The following is a 22,726-nucleotide window of genomic DNA, read 5'->3' as shown; positions in this document are numbered from 1 at the left end:
ATTAGAAGAAAACCTGAGTTACATTTCAAAGAAAATTGAAATTACTTGTAGATTTTTGAAAAGTATGTCAATGGGCAACTAATGTTACTGGATATAAAACAGTTGTTTATGAAATAACCATATCAATTGTTTGATAATCAGAAAGTAATGTTTTAAGCATTTACATCCTGACATAGTTTGTTTCATACATATGTACGCATTCATATATATATATATATATATATACACACACACACACACACACATATTTGCTTTGGTGAGCTTTTGTTACGTTTTATAAAATTGGTAAGGATTTTGCCTTGTTGTGTAATGTGTTAGTTGTAATTTTTCCTCATGGAAATAATGGGATGTTTTCTTCAGGTTAGAGTTATCGCACAAAATGTCTGATTTCCAGAAAGGAGTTGCTGATAATAAGAAGATACCTGTATTTTATTTCTTTATCCTAATTCACTAGTATGTTATGATCTTACTACCAAACAGTAGATGGCACTATAAGTATGTACTCATTAAAGGCCAAATTGATTTCTACTAAACTGCAACATGTAATTTATATTTTAATATTTGACGTTGTTGTACCCAGTGTTCAAAAAGGAGTGGACCATCGCCCGAGGTCTGGAAATACATTCCTCATATATTCAGAATTTTTATTAAACATGTATTTGAAATTACCATTAGTTGTAGCTACTAAGGGCTTTTGTGTAGATAAAGTTGATATAGATAAGACTGATGTAAAGTCTACACTTCACATTTTAATTCGGTTTGATGAGTAATTTTGTTGGGTTAATCATTCCGGTGATTGATTATGTAAAACACAGACTGAGTATATCTATATCTTCCTTAGCTACTAAAAAATGGAGTACACATTGCCCATTTTTAAAAGACTCTGATACTTTAAAAAAGAAATCAAAGTAATCTTAATATCGAAATCAGAATTTTGTGGGTCTTCCTTAACTTATATTATGATTTTTTTTTACTTTGAATTTTTTATGGTGCTTTTGAAAAGTTGCCAATGGCCTCCATGTTGCTAAATCCAGTTCTTATTCTCAGGCCTCGTTTTGTTTGCCCTGTGAACAGCATCTCACACAGATCACTCTTTTCCTTTGAAACCATCTTTTGTGCTTGGCTTTCAGGACACCACATTCTCTTGGTTTTTCCTTCCCCCTAGCTGGCTGTTTGCCTGTCTTAGCTCTTCCCACTTCTCCTGAATCTTCTAATCTTTTAATGTTGGAGTGCCCCGACATTGGTCAATCCTTTTTCTTATCTACACTCACTTCCTTATTGATATCATCTAGGTTTACAGTTTTAAATACAAGTAAAATGTCCACATTTTAAGTGGAGTCCAAAAGATTCCATTGTGTAAAAAGAATTGCTGCATCATTTTAAGGCTAACCTGATGTGACAGTGGTTGCTAATCAAGTTATATTTAAATTCCACAAAATCATGAGATGTGCTGTTGTGGACCATCTGAGTTCGGTGACCATCTCTTTGGTGACAATGCTCAAATTTATATCTCTAGCCTGGACCTCCTCTCTGAATTCCAGACCTGTATTCAACTGTTTATCTCGCAATTCTACTTGGATGTCTAATAAAAATCTCAAAGGTGCCTCAATTTTTTTCCCACCTCCAGATCTCCTCTGCCATAGTCTTGTTTATCTGTTGATGGCAGCTCCATACCTTTTCAGATGATCAGGCTAAAAACATTGAAAGTATTCTTGACTTGTCATTTCCAACCTGTCATGAAGTCCTGTAGGCTCCTGTAACATATGCCCAGAGCCCAACCCTCTCTCATTACTCTACTGTTCCTGCCCTGGTTCAATCCATTATCATCTCTCATATGAATTACTGCAATAGCTTTCCAACCCATCTCTCAGCCTCCACTTCGACTGCTTTACAATCTATTTTTAGCACAGCAGCCAGAGTAGTCTTGTTTATGTTACTCTTCTGCTCAAAACTCTGCAATGGCTCCACATTTCACTCACAATAAAATCCAATTCCTTACAATGAACTACAAGGTCAAATAAGATCTGGTCCTTATCACATCCTTGAGTTCATCTCTTACTGCTCTTTTTCTCTCTCACTCCACTCTAGCCATACTGACCTCCTTTTTTTTCCTCAAACACAGCTGGTCCACCCCTACCTCAGGGCCTTTGCATTGGCCATTCCCTTTGCCTGAGACTCTCCCCTCAGTGTTTACTTGGCTTACTCTCTCACCTCCTTGCTTTCTGCACCTCTCACATTGACAAGTATATGGAGAGTCTTGTTTACAATTTTGAACCTTATCCCTTGCCCCAGCATCCCATCTCTATTACTCTACTCTCTATTTTTCTCCAAAGCACACATCACCTTTGATATAATATTTATTATATTATCTCTTGCACTAATATATAAACTTCTTATAAGTAGAGGTTATTATCATTTGGGATCACTTTTCTGTCAGTGCCTGACAATTGTAGGTAATCAATAAGTATGTGTTAAATGACAAATGAATAAAGGATAAGGAGGATGGGACACCATAATCTTTGCAATATTTAGGGTCTCTAAATATCAGTTAGTTTTCACTTAGAAAGTATCACTCATTTCGAAGGATAACTTCCTCCTGTAATACTGTCGATTTTTTTCTTTTAAGTCTGAGTGAATCAATGGTGGACTCACTAGAATGAAATTCCAAAATATTAGATAGCTGGCCTAATGAAAACTATAATTCACACAATTTAAGGTATAGAAAGTAGGCGCTAATATTTGAGGAATGTTTAATATCTTGAATATCTAGATGTCCTAGTAAGGAAGGAAATGGACATTAATCAGACTGCTAACATATGTATGTATATACATAATATATAACATATATAATATATATGAATATAATATATAACATGATATATATATTATATATATATGACACAATAGGCCTTTCACATATACATTATCATTTACTTTTTGCAACTCCACGAAGTAGGTATTGCCCTAATTTTGCCGACTCAGAGGTTTTGGCTTGGGGAAAATAAAATTACTTGATTAACGTCACATACTACAGCTGGTAGCACAGCTGGGATTCAAACCCACTTTTGATTCCTAAACTCATGATCTTTTCATGACACTCACTACCCTGCCTCCCTTAATTTTTAAAGTGGAAATATACTTACATGTGTATTATACCAAGACCAGGCATGTTAACAATCAAATAATCCAATGATTTTTGAAATTTTATATCTCAGAGATGCCTCAGCTTCTAGACTCACCTCTAATTCCAACCTGGTCCAGAATGAACTTGATTTTATTCAATTTTAATTTAGATAAGAATCGATTTAAAAAAAACACTGGTGTTAGGTCCCTATTTATATATATACCCTAGATTTGGACAACTGGAGGTAGAATATTTCAAATCTTGTTGCACATCGAATGCTTTAGTCTTTCCTAAAGAACAAAGCGGTTTAATACATACAATAAAATTATCCTGACAAGGATACAGTTAGTCTGTTTACCTCAACCACTCTAACAACCAATCTAGATTTGTTTTGGTTCCCATAGAACATTAACCTATCTCTTGACCTAAATTTGGATGGGAAAATAATAATGGAACAAAATACTTTTGTCTGAAGTAGATTCTCCTTCCGGTCTCAGACTCTGGCTGATAATGAGTCAAAGGGCAAAACACAGACAAAGTGCCTGCAAAGATCACATGCTGTTTAGAAGTGCAATGAAATCACCCAGCCCCCGCATCTGCTCCCCACACCTGGGTCTCTGGAGACTGCTGATGGTCAGGCAGAGCCTGTGTTCTCCCCACACCTGTTTTGTAGCAATACCACCAGGAAAAGTGTTCTTCCCCTGGCACGTAAGCTACAGTTTGGAGTCACAGAGAGTTCTTTCCTCTCTCATGCCCTGGTGTTAGTAGAGTGACTTTTAGGCCTGGGATGTTTCACATCACTTTTATTTTGGGATCCCATGTCTTGAGACAGCTGGTGAGTGTTAATGACCAGGCCACTGCGCTCAGGTCTGCACGTCCACTCTCTCATTTCAAAACAAGGGAAACATCCTGGGATGTGGTTCTCACAACAAAAAGGAGACACTAAAGCCTCAGATGATCCTCAGAGGGAGAGGAGATATTTTTCAACTTGGCTTGGGACCAAGTGCTGAAAAACGTGAAACCATTGTTATGTATTACTCCTTTTGGCCAAAAAGTAGAAATTATACAAACACATAAGAAAATCTTATTATATTTTTCCCACATTCTTTCTTTTCCCCAGATATATTGTTTAAATTTGAACAGTCATACAAATATCCCATGGGAGTGATGCTTCCCACATGGACAGCTTCCTTGCTTATAAGAGATACAATCCAATTCTCTGGTGGCTGAGGGGCCAACTGAAGGCTATATTTTAACCATTGAAGTCCTTATATGCCATTAGGTGGGGGGAGGGAAGGGAAGAATGATAAACGCCAAATCTCTGTAAGCTGATTAAAAATTGTCCTCCATAGTATCGGGTTTAGCGTTGTCTTCATGCCGTATTTGACTACACCAACACAAAAGCCTGGTGACACAAGAAAAAAGAAAAGGAGAACTCAGACATGCTATAAGGTTAGATCAACAACCACATACCTAAATCCATATTCTAGGAACTGGTCTACTTGTTGAAGAGTCAAAGGTGAGTTACATTCAGTCCTTGCCATGAGTTTACCATCCAAGCAGAAAGAAAGAGCTAGAATTTAAATATAGTACCTACAAACCAAAAGCAGGAACCATAGAGCAGGTAGATATGATTAATTACCTTATAATTCCTTTCAACACAATGATACCACTGTATCACTGATGGACTCCTGTGGGCCACTGTCCATCACAGGGATGAAAATAATTAGCAATTTCAGCTAATGAACTAGCTAGATGAATGAACCATCCAAAGCAAATTGAAACAGAGAAGCAGGTTATGTAGTTCCAGGAGATAATTTCTATTTTTATGTAACCCTATCATATTCTTCTGAAACTCAAATTATGCTCCCTTCTAAACAGAAAAATATTTGGAGTATGGATAAAATTGAAAAGGTTTAGGGAGTTATTCCGTTTCTTTGATAAACTTTGTTGTTCTTTTAATCGTTATACCATCATAGCCCTTTAGGGTCCCACAACCCTCTTATCTCTAAGAATGAGGAAGAGCTGATTCCTCTTATGCTATAAGGACTTACTTTACATAAAATCTTGATATATATATATATATATATATATATATATATATATATATATATATATATATATCAAGCTATAGACTTCCACCTACAACAAAACCTAAAAACAAAGCAATTTATTGAACATTAATTCATGCCAGGCTCTATGTTAATTGTTTGTCCCTATATCACCTTATTTCCTCTTTGTAAAAACTCTCTAAAGAAGCTAATATTGCTTCTTTTATTCAGAGGAGGAAATTGTTAGAGATTAACTAACTTGCCCAAGGTTACTCACCTACTAAGTGGTAGCAGCAGGATTCAGAGCCAAGGTGTCATAAATAGTGACACTGTATTTGTGAATATGATGAAATAAAGAAATTGTGCTCAGATTTGTAAAAAAATTTCACTACAATTATAATTTATTATTAAAAACCACTTTTGCTTTATATATAATTGCTCCTTGAGAATATCTGTGCATTTTCCAGAGTAGCCTTGAACTTCACAGAGCTTTAATTCAACTTGAAAGAACAAGGTTTTATCAACATAACTAATTAAGGTCAAATACTTTTCTCATACAAATGAATTATTTGGGAAAGAGGACTGCAAATTTAAGAAAACCTCTGTGTGTGTTTTAATCTTTACTAGGAAATCAGCCAGTGCTTTCCTGTTGACATAATTTCTGCCTAGATCGTTAAAAGTACCATATATCTGGAACATATATGCTTTATAGAACAGATAGGGAAAGGGAGTAATTTAGTAGTGTTGTTTGAATGGGAAACAGGAAACTAGGCTTAAAAATAGATTAGATTATATGATTCAATTGGCCTGAAAGCCTAAAACATGCTTTTTCTTTTGCTGTCTTAATAGCCTTCTTTATTCTTTTTCCAGTGCATAAATTGCTTTTGCCTATGAAGAAAGTATTTGTTTAGTAAAAGTGTAGGTTAGAATTAATTTTTAATACAGCAATAAAATCCTACAGAGCACAAAATTCATTAAAAAATATACACACATATGTATATATATATATATTTCTTAGAAAGACAAAGAATATAAAAACAAATCAGCTTTATGCCTGTCCTGGATCATCATTATCTTTTCTGCTTTTAATACCTGTCTAAGTTGGGGATTGGATTAGCTCAAGATGGTGGAGTAGAAGGACGTGAGCTCACCCCCTTCTTATGAAAACACCAAAATCACAACTAGCTGTTGTGTTGTGATGAACAACCATCAACAAAAAAAACCACTGGAACCCACCAAAAAAAATATACCCTACACCCAAAGACAAAAAAGAAGCCACAGTGAGTTTGTAGGAGGGGCGCAATCACAATAAAATCAAATCCCATACTCACTGGGTGGGCAACCCACAAACTGGAAAACAATTATACAGGAGTGAAAGTTCTGAGCCCACTTCAGGCTTCCCAGCCTGGGGGTCCAGCAATGGGAGGAGGAGTCCCCAGAGAATCTGACTTTGAAAGCCAGCAGTGTTTGATCACAGGACTTCCATGGGACTGGGGGAAACAGAAACTCCACACTTGGGGGGTGCACACAAACTCTTGTGTGCACCAGGACCATGGGGAAAAAAGCAGTGACCCCATGAGAGACTAGGCCAGACCTACCTGGTATTATTGGAGTGTCTCCTGCAGAGGTGGGGTGGGGGGGGTGGCAGCTGTGGCTCAAAGACACTGACAGCGGTTCTGGGAAGTATTCATTGGCATGAGCCCTCCCAGAGGCCACCATTAGCCCCACCAAACAGCCTGTAGGCTCCAGTGCTGGGTTGCCTCAGGCCAAACAACCAACAGGGTGGCAACACAGCCCCACCCATCAGCAGACAAGTGGATTAAAGTTATACTGAGTACAGTCCTGCCCCCCAGAGGGACAAGACCCAGCTCCACCCACCACAAGTCCCACCCATTAGGAAGCTTGCCCAAGCCTCTTAGATAGCCTCATCCACCAGAGGGCAGAGAGCAGAAGCAAGACGAACTACAATCCTGCATCATGTGGAATGGAAACCACAATCACAGAAAGTTAGATAAAATTAAATAGAGAGGAATATGTCCCAGATGAAGGAACAAGATAAAACCCCAGAAAAAACAACTAAGTGAATGAAGACATGCAACTTTCCAGAAAAAGAATTCAGAATAATAGAAGTGAAGATGATTCAGGATCTTGGAGAAAGAATGGAGGTAAGGGTCAAGAAGATGCAACAAATGTTTAACAAAGACCTAGAAGAACTAAAGAACAAACAGAGATGAACGATACATTAACTGAAATGAAAAATACACTAGAAGGAATCAATAGCAGAATAACTGAGGCAGAAGAACAGATAAGTGACCTGGAAGACAGAAATGTGGAAATCACTGCCATGGAACAGAATAAAGAAAAAAGAATGAAAAGAAATGAAGACAGTCTAAGAGATTTCTGGGACAACATTTAATGCACAAACATCCTCATTATAGGGCTCCCAGAAAGAGAATATAGAGAGAAAGGATCTGAGAAAATATTTGAAGAGATAATTGCTGAAAACTTCCCTCACATGGGAAAGGAAACAGGAAGTCCAGGAAGCACAGAGAATCCCTGGCAGGATAAACCCAGGGAGGAACACACTGAGACACATAATAATCAAATTGGTAAAAATTAGAGACAAAGAAAAAATATTAAAAGCAAAAAGGGAAAAGCAACAAATAACATACAAGGGAGCTCCCATAAGGTTGTCACCTGATGTCTCAGCAGAAACTTCTGCAGGCCAGAAGGAAGTGGCAGGATATATTCAAAGTGATGAAAGGGAAGAAACTACAACCAAAAATACTCTACCCAGCAAGGTTCTCATTTAGATTTGACAGAGAAATCAAAAGCTTTACAGACAAGCAAAATCTGAGAGAATTCAGCACCACCAGACCAGTTTTGCAACAAATGCTAAAGGAACTTCTCTGGACAGGAAAGAGACCAGAAACCTAAAACAACCTTGTAATACATAGACTGCTATGTCAAAACCTCATGGGAACAGCAAACGCAAAAGCTACAATAGATACACACACAAAAATGAAAAAGCAACCCAAACACAGCACTAAAGATGGTCATCAAACCACAAGAGAAGAGAACAAGAGAGGAAGGGAAGAAAAAAGACCTACAAAAACAAACCCAAAACAATTAAGAAAATGGCAATAAAAACATACATATCGATAATTACCTTAAATGTAAATGGATTAAATGCTCCAACCAGAAAACATAGAATGGATGAATGGATACAAAAACAAGACCCTTATATATGCTGCTTACAAGAGAACCACTTCAGACCTAGGGACACATACAGACTGAAAGTGAGAGAATGGAAAAACATATTCCATGCAAATGGACATCAAAAGAAAGATGGAGTCTCAATACTCATATCAGACAAAATAGACATTAAAATAAAGACTGTTATAAGAGACAAAGAAGAATGCTACATAAAGGCCATATATGACAAACTTACAGCTAACATCATACTCAGTGGTGAAATGCTGAAAGCATTTCCTCCAAGATCAGGAACAAGAAGAGGATGTCCACTCTCGCCACTTTTATTCAACATAGTTTTGGAAGTCCTAGCCACAGAAATCACAGAAGAAAAATAAATAAAAGGAATCCAAATTGGAAAAGAAAAAGTTAAACTGTCACTGTTTGCAGATGACATCATATTATACACAAACATTCTAAAGATGCTACCAGAAAACTACTAGAGCTCATCAGTAAATTTGGTAAATTTGCAGGTTACAAAATTAATACATAGAAATTTGTCACATGTCTATACACTAACAATGAAAGATCAGAAAGAGAAATTCAAGAAACAATCCCATTTACCACTGCATCAAAAAGAATAAAATACCTAGGAATAAACCTACTTAAGGAGACAAAAAGACCTATACTTCGAGAACTATAAGACATTGGTGAAAGAAATCAAAGATGACACAAACAAATGGAAAAAGATACCACGTTCTTGGATTGGAAGAATTAATATTGTCAAAATGACTATACTACCAAAGCAGTGTACAGATTCAATGCAATCCCTATCAAATTACCAATGGCATCTTTCACAGAACTAGAACAGAAAAAATGTTTAATTTGTATGAAGACACAAAGTACCCCAAATAGCCAAAGCAATCTTGAAAAAGAATAATGGAGCTTGAGGAATCAGGCTCCCAGACTTCAGACTATATTACAAAGCTATAGTCATCAAATCCGTATGGCACTGGTACAAAAATAGAAATGTAGATCAGTGGAACAGGAGAGAAAGCCCAGAAATAAACCCTCACATCTATGGTCAATTAATCTATGACAAAGCAGGCAAGACTATACAATGGAGGAAAGATACTCTCTTCAATAAATAGTGCTGGGAAAACTGGACAGGTACATGTAAAAAAATGAAATTAGAACATTCTTTAACACCATACACAAAAATAAACTCAAAATGGATTAAAGACCTAAATGTAAGGCCAGACAGTGTAAAACTCTTAGAGGAAAACATAGGCAGAGCACTGTCTGACATAAACCACAGCAATATCATTTTTGAGCTGTCTCCTAGAGTAATGGAAATAAAAACAAAAATAAACAAACAGGACCTAACTAAACTTAAAAGCTTTTGCATAGCAAAGGAAACGATAAACAAAATGAAAAGACAACCCACAGAATGGGAGAAAATATTTGTAAATGAAGCGACTGAAAAGGCATTAGTCTCCAAAATTTACAAACAACACATGCAGCTTAATGTCATCAAAACAAACAACCTGATCAAAAAATGGGCAGAAAACCTAAGCAGACATTTCTCCAGAGAAGACATACAGATGGCCATGAGACAAATGAAAAGATGTTCAACATCGCTAATTATTAGAGAAATGGAAATCAAAACTACAATGCGATATCACCTCACACCAATCAGAATGGCTGTCATCAAAAAATCCCCAAACAATAAATGCTGGAGAGGATGTGGAGAGAAGGGAACCCTTCTACACTGTTGGTGGGAATGTAAATTGGTATAGCCACTGCGGAGAACAGTATACAGGTTCCTTAAAAAACTAAAAATAGAACTACCATATGATCCAGCAATCCCACTCCTGGGCATATATCCAGAGAAAAACATGGTTCGAAAGGATACATGCACCCCAATGTTCATTGCAGCACTGTTTACAATAGCCAAGACATGGAAGCAACCTAAATTTCCAACGACAGAGGAAAGGATAAAGAAGATGTGGCACATATATACAATGGAATATTACCCAGCGATTAAAAAGAATGAAATAATGCCATTTCCAGCAACATGGATGGACCTAGAGACTGTCATACTGAGTGAAGTAAGTCAGAGAAAGAGAAATGTCGTATGATACTGCTTATATGCAGAATCTAAAAAAATGATTCAAATGAACTTATTTACAAAACAGAAACAGACTCAACAGACTTAGAGAATGAACTTATGGTTACCAGGACAAAGAGTTGGGGGGATAGTTGGGGATTTGGGGATTGACATGTATACACTGCTATATTTGGAATGGATGGCCAGCAGGGACTTACTGTGTAGCACAGGGAACTCTGCTCAATATTATATGGCAGCCTAGATGAAAGGGGAGTTGGAGAAAGAATGGATGCATGTATGTGTGTGGCTGAATCACTTTGCTGTACACCTGAAGCTAGCACAACATTGTTAATCAACTATACTCCAGTGTAAAATAAAAAGTTAAAAAAATACCTACTAAAGTTCAACGAGAATGGCTAGAAACCAGTTCAGTCTCTGAACGCTGGTTCTGGAGACCTGTTTAGTTGTACCTCACTTAGTTTATTATCTCATTTCACTCCTTCCATAACACTTGAAGGAAATAGAACCTCTGAGGTTCTATAATGATGAGCACCTGTGATTTCCAAGATACTGGAACAGTGGATGTTTATTGTCATTTTAGTGATAATGGTAACATTGACTTTTAATATAATTAGGTGTTTTATCTTTAAAGGAGATTTAGTTGTGATATTTAAATTGAGAAGAAGGTAATTTCCTTTGGTAGTAATGTTGGGAAGATGTGAACCTGCAGCTGTCACAGGTCAGAACCCCAGCCATGTGTAAGGAGCTGGTTCACATTGGGGGAAATGAACCCAACACACAGAAACATGCAAAAATGGGAAGGCGAGAGAGACACAAACACACACACTCCTGGTGGCACTAGATTCTTGGTTCCAGTCCCTGACAGCTCTGAAGCTACTCTGACTCATGGTTTCCTCATGCTTGGCTTTTCAGCTTTATTTCTGCAAACGGCACCAATAGCTTTCCAGTAAATATCATTCATTGTTGTTATTGCTGCTGCTGTTTTTATTGTTATTCTTGCTTAAGCTAGCTCAGCTTGAGTTTCTCTCATCTGTAACCAACAGTCCTGATACATAGAGGAACATTTTCATCACACGGGCTGAGATATAATCTGAACTCCCAGAGGTTCTGTGACCAAGAAACAAAGGATCACACAAGCTATTGCCCCAGCCAATGAAACGGTCTTCAGGGGCTGAACATCAAAAGGCTTGGAAGAGTCCACAGTAATTGTGCTGAATAAGGTCCATGATAATAGTGCTAAATAGGAGGTAAAGTGGTTTTCCTGGAAAGCCCAAGTTTATACCAATTGTCTTGGTCTCCTGTCTGGTGTAGCATTTGTTTCAGAGATTTATTTTCTAAATTAAGCATTGTTATTGATGGTTGCATTAAAATCATCCAGCACCGGTTTGGTAGAGTACCACTTTTCATTTTTAGCTTCTGCAGTACCTGGCTTATCAGGTAGTGTGTGAGACTTGTGTGCCGAGAAGATTCTTTTCAACATACGATGAGAATGAAAGACATCCAGCAACAGCCTGTCTCTCTTCTCCTAACCCGACCCACATGCAGTGTGACTCACACTTCTCTCGAAATGGCAGAATACAGAGTGATTAAAGGTGCATCTAAAACAGCAAACTATTGCCAGTCTCTGTGGGTGGTTGAGAAATGTTCAAACTTACTGCCCTCACTAACCACTTAAAGGATCCGACAGTTATGTCCTGGGCCATGCCATTGCCTGCAAGAGGCAGGAAGCTGCCAGGCCACAGGTTAGGGTACCAGAGTTAGAGTGAACTGGGGAAAATTGTAGGTTAAATTTACATGAAATATAGGCAGGCAACTATAGGCAGAGCAGTCCTCACATAGGTCACAAAGAGTACAGTCTGAACCCTTCCTCCAGTGGTTTTGTCATTTATTGTATGATGGAAATCTGCAGCTACTTATTTATATTTTATTGTTTGGTAGCCCTTTAGTATTTTGCAATAAACTCTCTAGACAATGGTGAGCTCCAAAAGACAAAAGTCCATATTCATTGAAGTGTTAAATACTTAATTTCTAATTATCAAGAAAAATTCATGAAGAATATGTAATTTGCAGAAAATGTTTGTTGGCATTTACCATCACTGACTATATGAAAACCAAAAGACACAATCCACTGAAGGGGAATCAACAGCTACTTCAAATCTGACTTAATTTAAGAAAAATGTGCCTGAAGACAACCATTTTATAAAGTCAACTGTAATATGTGTATTGTATATTCACTCACTTAGGTCAAATAACTTTTCTTAATTAACGTTTTGTCATGTTATCAGTTTCCAAGTTTGGTTGTGCACGTTGGAAAAAAGAGAGTAGGTGCTAAAAAATATATTTTTTAGTGAAATGAATTATTTGTTGGACAATTCAGAACAGAACAGAACAGAATATTCATATAAGATAAGTAAATGGAGGTATCATCGGAGAGACCAAATCTTAAGTGCCTGTTATGTAATAGGTGTTTAGTAAATACTTGTGGAACAAATAGTGCAGGTTTCCCCAGGTCACTAGATAGATGTTCAATATCTTTCAAAGGCCATTGCACTCTATTTACCAATTTCAAAGATTGCCAGTCCTTTCATAAACTTGTGCAGCAAATAACGTTGGAGTCTTTAATACCTGCAAGCTTAGAGGTTTCACTACCTAGATCCTAGATATAACTGCAGTAGTTTCTTTTGCTGATACAGATAATTTTGCAATGGCTACTGGCAAGTTAAAAAAAATAACACACAGCAGTTGGCCAAGCTCTTGGTTAAATTTAGGAATCATTTTCTGTATGGGGCTACCATTTCAAGAGATTCCTGGGTGGTATTTTGCCCATAATTATGACTATATTTCACTTTACCAGATTTCTCAAAGAATTAGCTAAAAATCTAACTTTTTATTCGGTCTTTAAAATGCAATGCTAATTCTTTGAACTTTCTCCGTCAATTCTCTCCAATTATTATTATTATTGTGTGTGTGTGTGTGTGTGTGTGTGTGTGGTACGCGGGCCTCTCACTGCTGTGGCCTCTTCCGTTGCGGAGCACAGGCTCCGGACGCGCAGGCCCAGCGGCCATGGCCCACGGGACCAGCCGCTCCGCGGCATGTGGGATCCTCCCGGACCGGGGCACAAACCCGCGTCCCCTGCATCAGCAGGCGGACTCTCAACCACTGTGCCACCAGGGAAGCCCTCCCCTCCCTCTTGAGCCTCCCTCTCACCCTCCCTATCCCACCCCTCTAGGTGGTCACAAAGCACCGAGCTGATCTCCCTGTGCTATGCAGCAACTTCCCACTAGCTATCTATTTTACTTTTTGGTAGTGTATGTATGTCAATGCTACTCTCTCACTTCATCCCACCTTCCCCTCCCCCCACCCTGTATCCTCAAGTCCATTCTCTATATCTGCATCTTTATTACTGTCCTCCCCTAGGTTCATGAGAAACTTATTTTTTTTTTAGGTTCCATATATATTTGTTAGCATAAGGTATTTGTTTTTCTCTTTCTGACTTACTTCACTCTGTATGACAGACTCTAGTGCCATCCACCTCACTACAAATAACTCAATTTCATTTCTTTTTATGGCTGAGTAATATTCCATTGTATATATGTGCCACATCTTCTGTATCCATTCATCTGTTGATGGACACTTAGGTTGCTCCTATGTCCTGGCTATTGTAAATAGTGCTGCAATGAACATTGTGGTACATGTCTCTTTTTGAACTATAGTTTTCTCAATGTATATGCTCAGTAGTGGGATTGCTGGGTCATATGGTAGTTCTGTTTTTAGATTTTTTTTTTTTTGCGGTACGCAGGCTTCTCACTGTTGTGGCCTCTCCCGTTGCGAAGCACAGGCTCCGAACGCGCAGGCTCAGTGGCCATGGCTCACAGGCCTAGCTGCTCTGTGGCATGTGGGATCTTCCAGGACTGGGGCACGAACCCGTGTCCCCTGCATTGGCAGGTGGACTCTCAACCACTGCGCCACCAGGGAAGCCCTGTTTTTAGTTTTTTAATGAACCTCTATACTGTTCTGCATAGTGGCTGTATCAGTTTACTTTCCCACCAACAGTGCAAGAGGGTTCCCTTTTCCCCACACCCTCTCCAGCATTTTTTTTTTGTAGATATTTTGATGATGGCCATTCTGACTGGTGTGAGGTGATACCTCACTGTGATTTTGATTTGCATTTCTCTAATGATTAGTGGTGTTGAGCATTCTTTCATGTGTTTGTTGTCAATCTGTATATCTTCTTCAGAGAAATGTCTATTTAGGTCTTCTGCCCATTTTTGGATTGGGTTGTTTCCTTTTTTTGATATAGAGCTGCTTGTATATTTTGGAGATTAATCTTTTGTCAGTTGATTCATTTGCAAATATTTTCTCCCATTCTGAGGGTTGTCTATTCATCTTCTTTACGGTTTCCTTTGCTATGCAAAAGCTTTTAAATTTCATTAGGTCCCATTTGTTTATTTTTGTTTTTATTTTCATTACTCTAGGAGGTGGGTCAAAAAGGATCTTGCTGTGTTTTATAGCATAGAGTGTTCTGCCTATGTTTTCCTTTAAGAGTTTTACTGTGTCTGGCCTTACACTTAGACCTTTAATCCATTTTGAGTTTATTTTTGTGTATGATGTTAGGGAGTGTTCTAATTTCATTCTTTTACATGTAGCTGTCCAGTTTTCCCAGCACCGCTTATTAAAGAGACTGTCTTTTCCCCATTGTATATTCTTACCTCCTTTGTCAAAGAAAAGGTGACCATATGTGCGTGGCTTTATCTCTGTGCTTTTGATCCTGTTCCATTGATCTATATTTCTGTTTTTGTGCCAGTACCATACTTTCTTGATTACTATAGCTTTGTAGTATACTCTAAAGTCAGGGAGTCTGATTCCTCCAGCTCCATTTTTATTTTCTCAAGATTGCTTTGGCTATTCAGGGTCCTTTGTGTTTCCATACAAATTGTAAAATTTCTTGTTCTAGTTCAGTGAAAAATGCCATTGGTAATTTGATAGGGATTGCATGGAGCCTGTGGATTGGTTTAGGTAGTATAGTCATTTTCACAATGTTGATTCTTCCAATCCAAGAACATGGTATATCTCTCCATCTGTTTGTATCATCTTTCATTTCTTTCATCAGTGTCTTATAGTTTTCTGCATACAGGTCTTTTGTCTCCTCAGGTAGATTTCTTACTAGATATTTTATTCTTTTCATTGCAATGGTAAATGGGAGTGTTTCCTTAATTTCTCTTTCAGATTTTTTATCATTAGTGTATATAGGAATGCAAGAGATTTCTGTGCATTAGTTTTGTATCCTGCTACTTTACCAAATTCACTGATTAGTTCTAGCAGTTTTCTGGTAGCATCTTTAGGATTTCCTGTGTATCATACTATGTCATCTGCAAACAGTGACAGTTTTACTTCTTTTCCAATTTGCAATCCTTTATTTCGTTTTCTTCTCTGATTGCTGTGGCTAAAACTTCCAAAACTATGTGGAATAATAGTGGTGAGAGTGGGCAAACTTGTTGTGCTCCTGATCTTATTGGAAATGGTCTCAGTTTTCACCATTGAGAATGATGTTGGCTGTGGGTTTATCATATATGGCCTTTATTATGTTCAGGTAAATTCCCTCTATGCCTTCTTTCTGGAGGGTTTTTATCATAAATGGGTGTTGAATTTTGTCAAAAGCTTTTTCTACATCTATTGAGATGATCATATGGTTTTCCTCCTTCAGTGTGTTAATACGGTGTATCACAATGATTGATTTGCATATATTGAAGAATCCTTGCATTCCTGGGATAAACCCCACTTGATCATGGTGTATGATCCTTTTAATGTGCTGTTGGATTCTGTTTGCTAGTATTTTGTTGAGGATTTTTGCATCTATAGTCATCCGTGATATTGGCCTGTAGTTTTCTTTCTTTGTGACATCTTTGCCTGGTTTTGATATCAGGGTGATGGTGGCCTCGTAGAATGACTTTGAGAGTGTTCCTCCCTCTGATATGTTTTGGAAGAGTTTGAGAAGGATAGGTGTTAACTCTTCTCTAAATGTTTGATAGAATTCGCTGTGAAGCCATCTGGTCCTGGGCTTTTGTTTGTTGGAAGATTTTTAATCATAGTCTCAATTTCAGTACTTGTGATTTGTCTGTTTATATTTTCTATTTCTTCCTGGTTTAGTCTTGGAAGGTTATGCTTTTCTAAGCATTTGTCCATTTCTTCCAGGTTGTCCATTTTATTGACCTATAGTTGCTTGTAGTAATTTCTCATGATCCTTTGTATTTCTGCAGTGTCAGTTGTTACCTCTCCTTTTTCATTTCTAATTCTATTAATTTGAGTCTTCTCTCTTTTTTTCTTGATGAGTCTGGCTAATCATTTATCAATTTTGTTTATCTTCTCAAAGAACCAGCTTTTAGTTTTATTAACCTTTGTTACTATTTCTTTCATTTCTTTTTCATTTATTTCTGATCTGATCTTTATGATTTCTTTCCTTCTGCTAACTTTGGGGTTTTTTTGTTCTTCTTTCTCTAATTGTTTTAGGTGTATGGTTAGGTTGTTTATTTGCGATTATTCTTATTTCTTGAGGTAGGATTGTATTGCTATAAACTTGCCTCTTAGAACTGCTTTTGCTGTATCCCATAGGTTTTGGATCGTTGTGTTTTCATTGTCATTTGTTTCTTGGTATTTTTTGATTTCCTCTTTGATTTCTTCAGGGATCTCTTGTTTATTTAGTACTGTAATATTTAGCCTCCATGTATTTGTACTTTTTACAGTTCTTTTCCTATAATTGATATCTAGTCTTATAATGCTCTGTTCAGAAATGTTACTTGATATGATTTGAACTTTCTTAAATTTACCAAGGCTTGATTTGTGACCCAAGATATTATCTATCCTGGAGAATGTTCCATGAGCACTTGAGAAGAAAGTGTATTCTATTGTTTTTGGATGGAATGTCCTATAAATATCTGTTTAAGTCCATCTGTTTAATGTGTCATTTAAAGCTTGTGTTTCCTTGCTTATTTTCCTTTTGGATGATCTTTCCATTGGTGAATGTGGGGTGTTAATGTCCCCTACTATGATTGTGTTACTGTCAATTTCCCCTTTTATGGCTGTTAGCATTTGTCTTATGTATTGAGGTGCTCTATGTTGGGTGCATAAATATTTACAATTGTTATATCTTCTTTTTGGATTGATCCCTTGATCATTATGTAGTGCCCTTCTTTGTCCCTTGTAATAGTCTTTATTTTAAAGTTGATTTTGTGTGATATGAGAATTGCTACTCCAGCTTTCATTTGATTTCCATTTGCATGGAATATCTTTTTCCATCCCCTCACTTTCAGTCTGTATGTGTCCCTATGTCTGAAGTGGGTCTCTTGTAGACAGCATATATATGGGTCTTGTTTTTGTATCCATTCAGCCAGTCTATGTCTTTTGTTTGGAGCATTTAAACCATTTACATTTAAGGTTATTATCTATATGTATGTTCCTATTACCATTTTTTAGTTGTTTGGGGTTTGTTATTGTAGGTCTTTTCCTTTTCTCGTGTTTCCTGCCTAGAGAAGTTCCTTTAGCATTTGTTGTAAAGCTGGTTTGGTGGTGCTGAATTCTCTTAGCTTTTGCTTGTCTGTAAAGGTTTTAATTTCTCCATTGAATCTGAATGAGATCCTTGCTGGGTAGAGTAATCTTGCTTGTAGGTTTTTCCCTTTCATCACTTTAAATATGTCTTGCCACTCCCTTCTGGCTTGCAGAGTTTCTGCTGAAAGATCAGCTGTTAACATAATGGGGATTCCCTTTTATGTTAGTTGTTGCTTTTCCCTCGCCACTTTTAATATTTTTTCTTTGTATTTAATTTTTGATAGTTTGATTAATATGTGTTTTGGCATGTCTCTCCTTGAATTTATCCTGTATGGGACTCTGCACTTCCTGGACTTGATTGACTATTTTCTTTCCCATATTAGGGAAGTTTTCAACTATAATCTCTCCAAATATTTTCTCAGTCCTTTTCTTTTTCTCATCTTCTTCTGGAACCGCTATAATTCGAATGTTGGTGTGTTTAATGTTGTCCCAGAGGTCTCTGAGACTGTCCTCAATGCTTTTCAATCTTTTTTCTTTATTCTTCCCTGCAGTAGTTATTTCCACTATTTTATCTTCCAGGTCACTTATCTGTTCTTCTGCCTCAGTTATTCTGCTATTGATTCTTTCTAGAGTATTTTAAATTTCATTTATTTTGTTGTTCATCATTCTTTGTTTGCTCATTAGTTCTTCTACATTCTTGTTAAATATTTCTTGTATTATTTCCATTCTATATCCTAGATTTTGGATCATCTTTACTATCATTACTCTGAATTCTTTTTCATGTAGACTGCCTATTTCCTCTTCATTTGTTTTTCTGGTGGGTTTTTACCTTGCTCCTTCATCTGCTGCATATTCCTCTGTCTTCTCATTTTGTTTAACTTAATGTGTTTGGGGTCTCCTTTTCATAGGCTACAGGTTCATATTTCCTCTTATTTCTGGTGTCTGCCCCCAATTTGTGAGGTTGGTTTAGTGCCTTGTGTAGGCTTCCTGGTGAGGATTGATGTTCTGGTGGGTGGGGCTGGATCTTGTCCCTCTGGTGGGCAATGCCACATCAGGTGGTGTTTTGGGGTGTGTGAACTTAGTATGACTTTAGGCAGCCTCTCTGCTAATGAGAGGGGTTGTGTTCCTGTCTTGCTAATTCTTTGGCATGTGGTGTTCATCACTGGAGCTTCCTGGCTGTTTGGTGGAGCTGGTCTTAGTGTTGAGGTGGAGATCTCTGGGAGAGCTCTTGCTGATTAATATTACCTGAGGCTGGGAGCTCTCTGGTAGTCCATCGTCCTGGACTTGGCTCTCCCACCTTGGAGGCTCAGGCCCGACACCTGGCCAGAGCACCAAGACCATGCCAGCTGCACGGCTCAGAAGAAAAGGAAGAAAAAAAAAAAAACCAAACAGACAGAACCCCGAAACAAATGGTAAAAACAAAACTAAACAGACAAAATCACACAAAGAAACATACACACTCACAAAAAGAAAAAACAAACAGACAGACAGAACCCCAGAACAAGTGGTAAAAGCACAACTAAAGAGACGAAATCACACAAAGAAACACACACACACACACACTCAGAAAAAGAGAAAAAAAGAAAGGAAGAGAGCAACCAAACCAATAAACACACCCACAAATAAAAATAGTCTCTAAAAAGTTAACTAAGATAAACATAAAACCAAAAACAAATCAAATACAGAAAGCAAACTCCAAGTCCACAGTTGCCCTCAAAAGTCCACCACCTCAGTTTTGGGAACACTCAACTATTCTGCTATTCACATGTACAGGGTTTACCAAGCCGATTGCAGGGATTTAGTCCACTGCTCTTGAGGCTGCATAGGGAAATTTCCCTTCCTCTTCTTTGTTCATACATCTCCTGGGGTTCAGCTTTGGTTTTGGCCCCATCTCTGTGTGTAGGCCACCCTCAGGCATTTGTACCCCGCCCAGACAGGAGGGAGTTAAAGCAGCCGCTGATTAGGGCTCTCTTGCTCACTCAGGCCAGAGAGAGTGAGGGGTACGGTAGTCACAACTGGAGTGCAGTGTGTGCCTGCTGCGGCAGCGGCTGGCGTGACATTGCAGCAGCCCGAGACGTGCAGTTGTGTTCTCCCAGGGAAGTTGGCTCTGGATCATGGGACTCTGACAGTGGCATGCTGCACAGGCTCCTGCGAGGGTGTGGGTAGTAACCTGTGCTTGCACACAGGATCCTTGGTGGCAGCAGCAGCAGAGGTAGCGGTTCATGCCTGCCTCTGTGGTCCGATATGATAGCCACGGCTCACACCTGTCTCTGGAGCTCACTTAGGGGGAGCTCTGTCATCTGTGGGCACACGAAGTAGGAAGCCCCTCTCCTCGTGCACCCTGAGACAATGGTCACTTTCCTCTCCAGCAGGTCCAGACTTTTTCCAGTACTCCCTCCTGGCTACCTGTGGTGCACTAGACCCCTTCAGGCTGTCTTCGTGCAGCCAATCCCAGTCCTCTCCCTTGGGTCTGACCTCTGAAGCCCGAGCCTTAGCTCCCAGCCCCACCTGCCAAGGTGGGTGAGCAGACAAGCTTCTCAGGCTGGTGAGTGCTGGTCGGCACTGATCCTCTGTGCAGGGATCTCTCCACTTTGCCCTCTGCACCCCTGTTGCTGCACTCTCCTCTGTGGCTCCAAAGCTCCCCCACCCCACATCCCCACCAGTGAGGGGGGTTCCTAGTGTGTGGAAACATTTCCTCCTTTACAGCTCCCTCCCTGAGGTGCAAGTCCCATCCCTATTCTTTTGTCTCTGTTTTTTCTTTTTTTTTTTGCCCTCCCCAGGTACTTGGGGATTTTCTTGCCTTTTTGGAAGTCTGTGGTCTGCCAGCGTCCAGTAGGAGCTCTGTAGGAGTTGTTCCACATGTAGATGTATTTCTGATGTATTTGTGGGGAGGAAGGTGATCTCCACATCTTACTCCTCTGCCATCTTGAAGACCCTGGGGTTGAGTTATTTCTATATTATATTATGCATGTCATTAAGCAAGGAATTAGGACAAAATTTGTCTTCTAAAGAAGTAAAAGTATTGTATAAAGGTTCACTTTTCTTCCTAGTTCCAGGCTCTCTCTTTCTGTGCATGTGTGTGTGTGTGTGTATAACCTCAAACTTTTAAGTTATAAATCACACTCTGATTCTTTAGAAATCCATGGCAAGCTAAGTTGATGACTGTGTTGGGCAATTTCCAATGAATTTAGTCAAAGGAAATAGCTAAGGCTGATATTTAACCCACAGTTCATTCATTGCCTAAATTCAACTGATAATTGCTCATAACTTAATTTCCCTTTGTTTACATAATGTAGATTTGACCCAAGTGTACCAAAATATGTTGCTGATGGGGAGCATTCTACCCATTCTAGCAACCAAAGTTGCTTTTACTCTTCCCCTGCTGTGTAAGAAGTAATGATGATAGAGACCGAGGCTGAATTAGATACCTCAATTTATCATCTTATTCAAGAAGAACTATGGTCCAGGCAGGGTATCACTGGCTCATGTTTCTCTCCCGTATACTCTACTTAAACTGTTCCCCCAAAGCCTAAACTCTCCATTGAGGTTTCCTGCATGCGAAGAGTAAAGTGAGAACATTTGCAGATTAGGATAGTGTAGTGATGCAGAGGCCAATACCCAAATGAAAGTAGGCAAAAATAGTAATGATAGGGCTTCCCTGGTGGCGCAGTGGTTGAGAGTCCGCCTACCGATGCAGGGGACGCGGGTTCGAGCCCTGGTCCTGGAAGATCCCACATGCCGCGGAGTGGCTAGGCCCGTGAGCCATGGCTGGCTGCTGAGCCTGCGCGTCCGGAGTCTGTGCTCTGCAATGGGAGAGGCTGCAGCAGTGAGAGGCCCGCGTACCTCAAAAAAATAATAATAATAATAATAATAAGCAAAGCTAAGGCTTCACCAGGAGAAACCAATTACAGAACAAAATTGGGCATACTTTCAAATTTTAAAAAAATTTTATTTTTCAATAATAGAATCCAAAGAATCTGAGGTGGCCAAGCTTCTTTCCCAGCAGCCTCATCCAGGAAGCAAAAGGGAACAGACAAGATCCTGAGAAAAACAATTAGATTCTTCAACTTGAAAAGAAGCTGGCTAAGGGGCTGAGAAGACAGTGCAAGGCAAGAACCCATGAATAGCTCAAGCAAAATCTCTCAAGAGTAGTGACCCCTGCACCCTATCAGAAGACGTCAGTTGCGGCTCCATGTCACTGAGTTGAGATGGAGGAAATGAGTCACAGACCAAAGGGGTCACCGCCTGAGTGGATAGAAGGGTCTCTGATATAGAATAATTAAGGGGGAGCTTAGAAGATTAAGCAAAATCTAGCTCCTTAGCAAGTATTTCATGCAACCCCATCTGGGTTTTCCCCCTTCCTTTCTCCACACACCAAGACTATGGCTAGTGTACTGTACAGTACTATCGGGCAGTTTAAGTGTAAAATATAAGGGGGGAAGGGAATAGTCTGGAATAACTAGGAAGAATATTTTTACTATTCCCTCCCCAGAAAAATTTCAAAACCAGTCATTTATAAATATGTCTTTCGAGTGTAGAAAGTTCTGGGATTGGCTTACAAGTCTTTTTCACGTGGACAAATAACCAAAGGAAGAATTTTTTTTTTTTTTTTTTTTTTTTTTTTTTTTGCGATACGCGGGCCTCTCACTGTGTGGCCTCTCCCGTTGCGGAGCAACAGGCTCCGGA

General features: G+C 38.8%; 2 long non-coding RNA genes across 2 annotated transcripts in view; one reads left to right on the top strand and one right to left on the bottom strand.

Moving 5' to 3' along the window:
• Positions 1-22,726, top strand: part of LOC137201711 (uncharacterized) — a 127,552-nt gene that overhangs the window by 84,236 nt on the left and 20,590 nt on the right. The window lies entirely within an intron of this gene.
• LOC137202786 (uncharacterized) lies at positions 4,199-7,032 on the bottom strand. Its single transcript, XR_010932783.1, has 2 exons — positions 6,774-7,032; positions 4,199-4,529 (listed from the first exon to the last, which is right to left on the bottom strand). It is a non-coding gene; the product is annotated as an uncharacterized lncRNA (long non-coding RNA).

Source organism: Pseudorca crassidens, chromosome 11, assembly GCF_039906515.1.
Source record: "Pseudorca crassidens isolate mPseCra1 chromosome 11, mPseCra1.hap1, whole genome shotgun sequence".
Classification (NCBI taxonomy): Eukaryota; Metazoa; Chordata; class Mammalia; order Artiodactyla; family Delphinidae; genus Pseudorca; species Pseudorca crassidens.
This window is presented reverse-complemented; position numbering and strand designations above follow the sequence as displayed.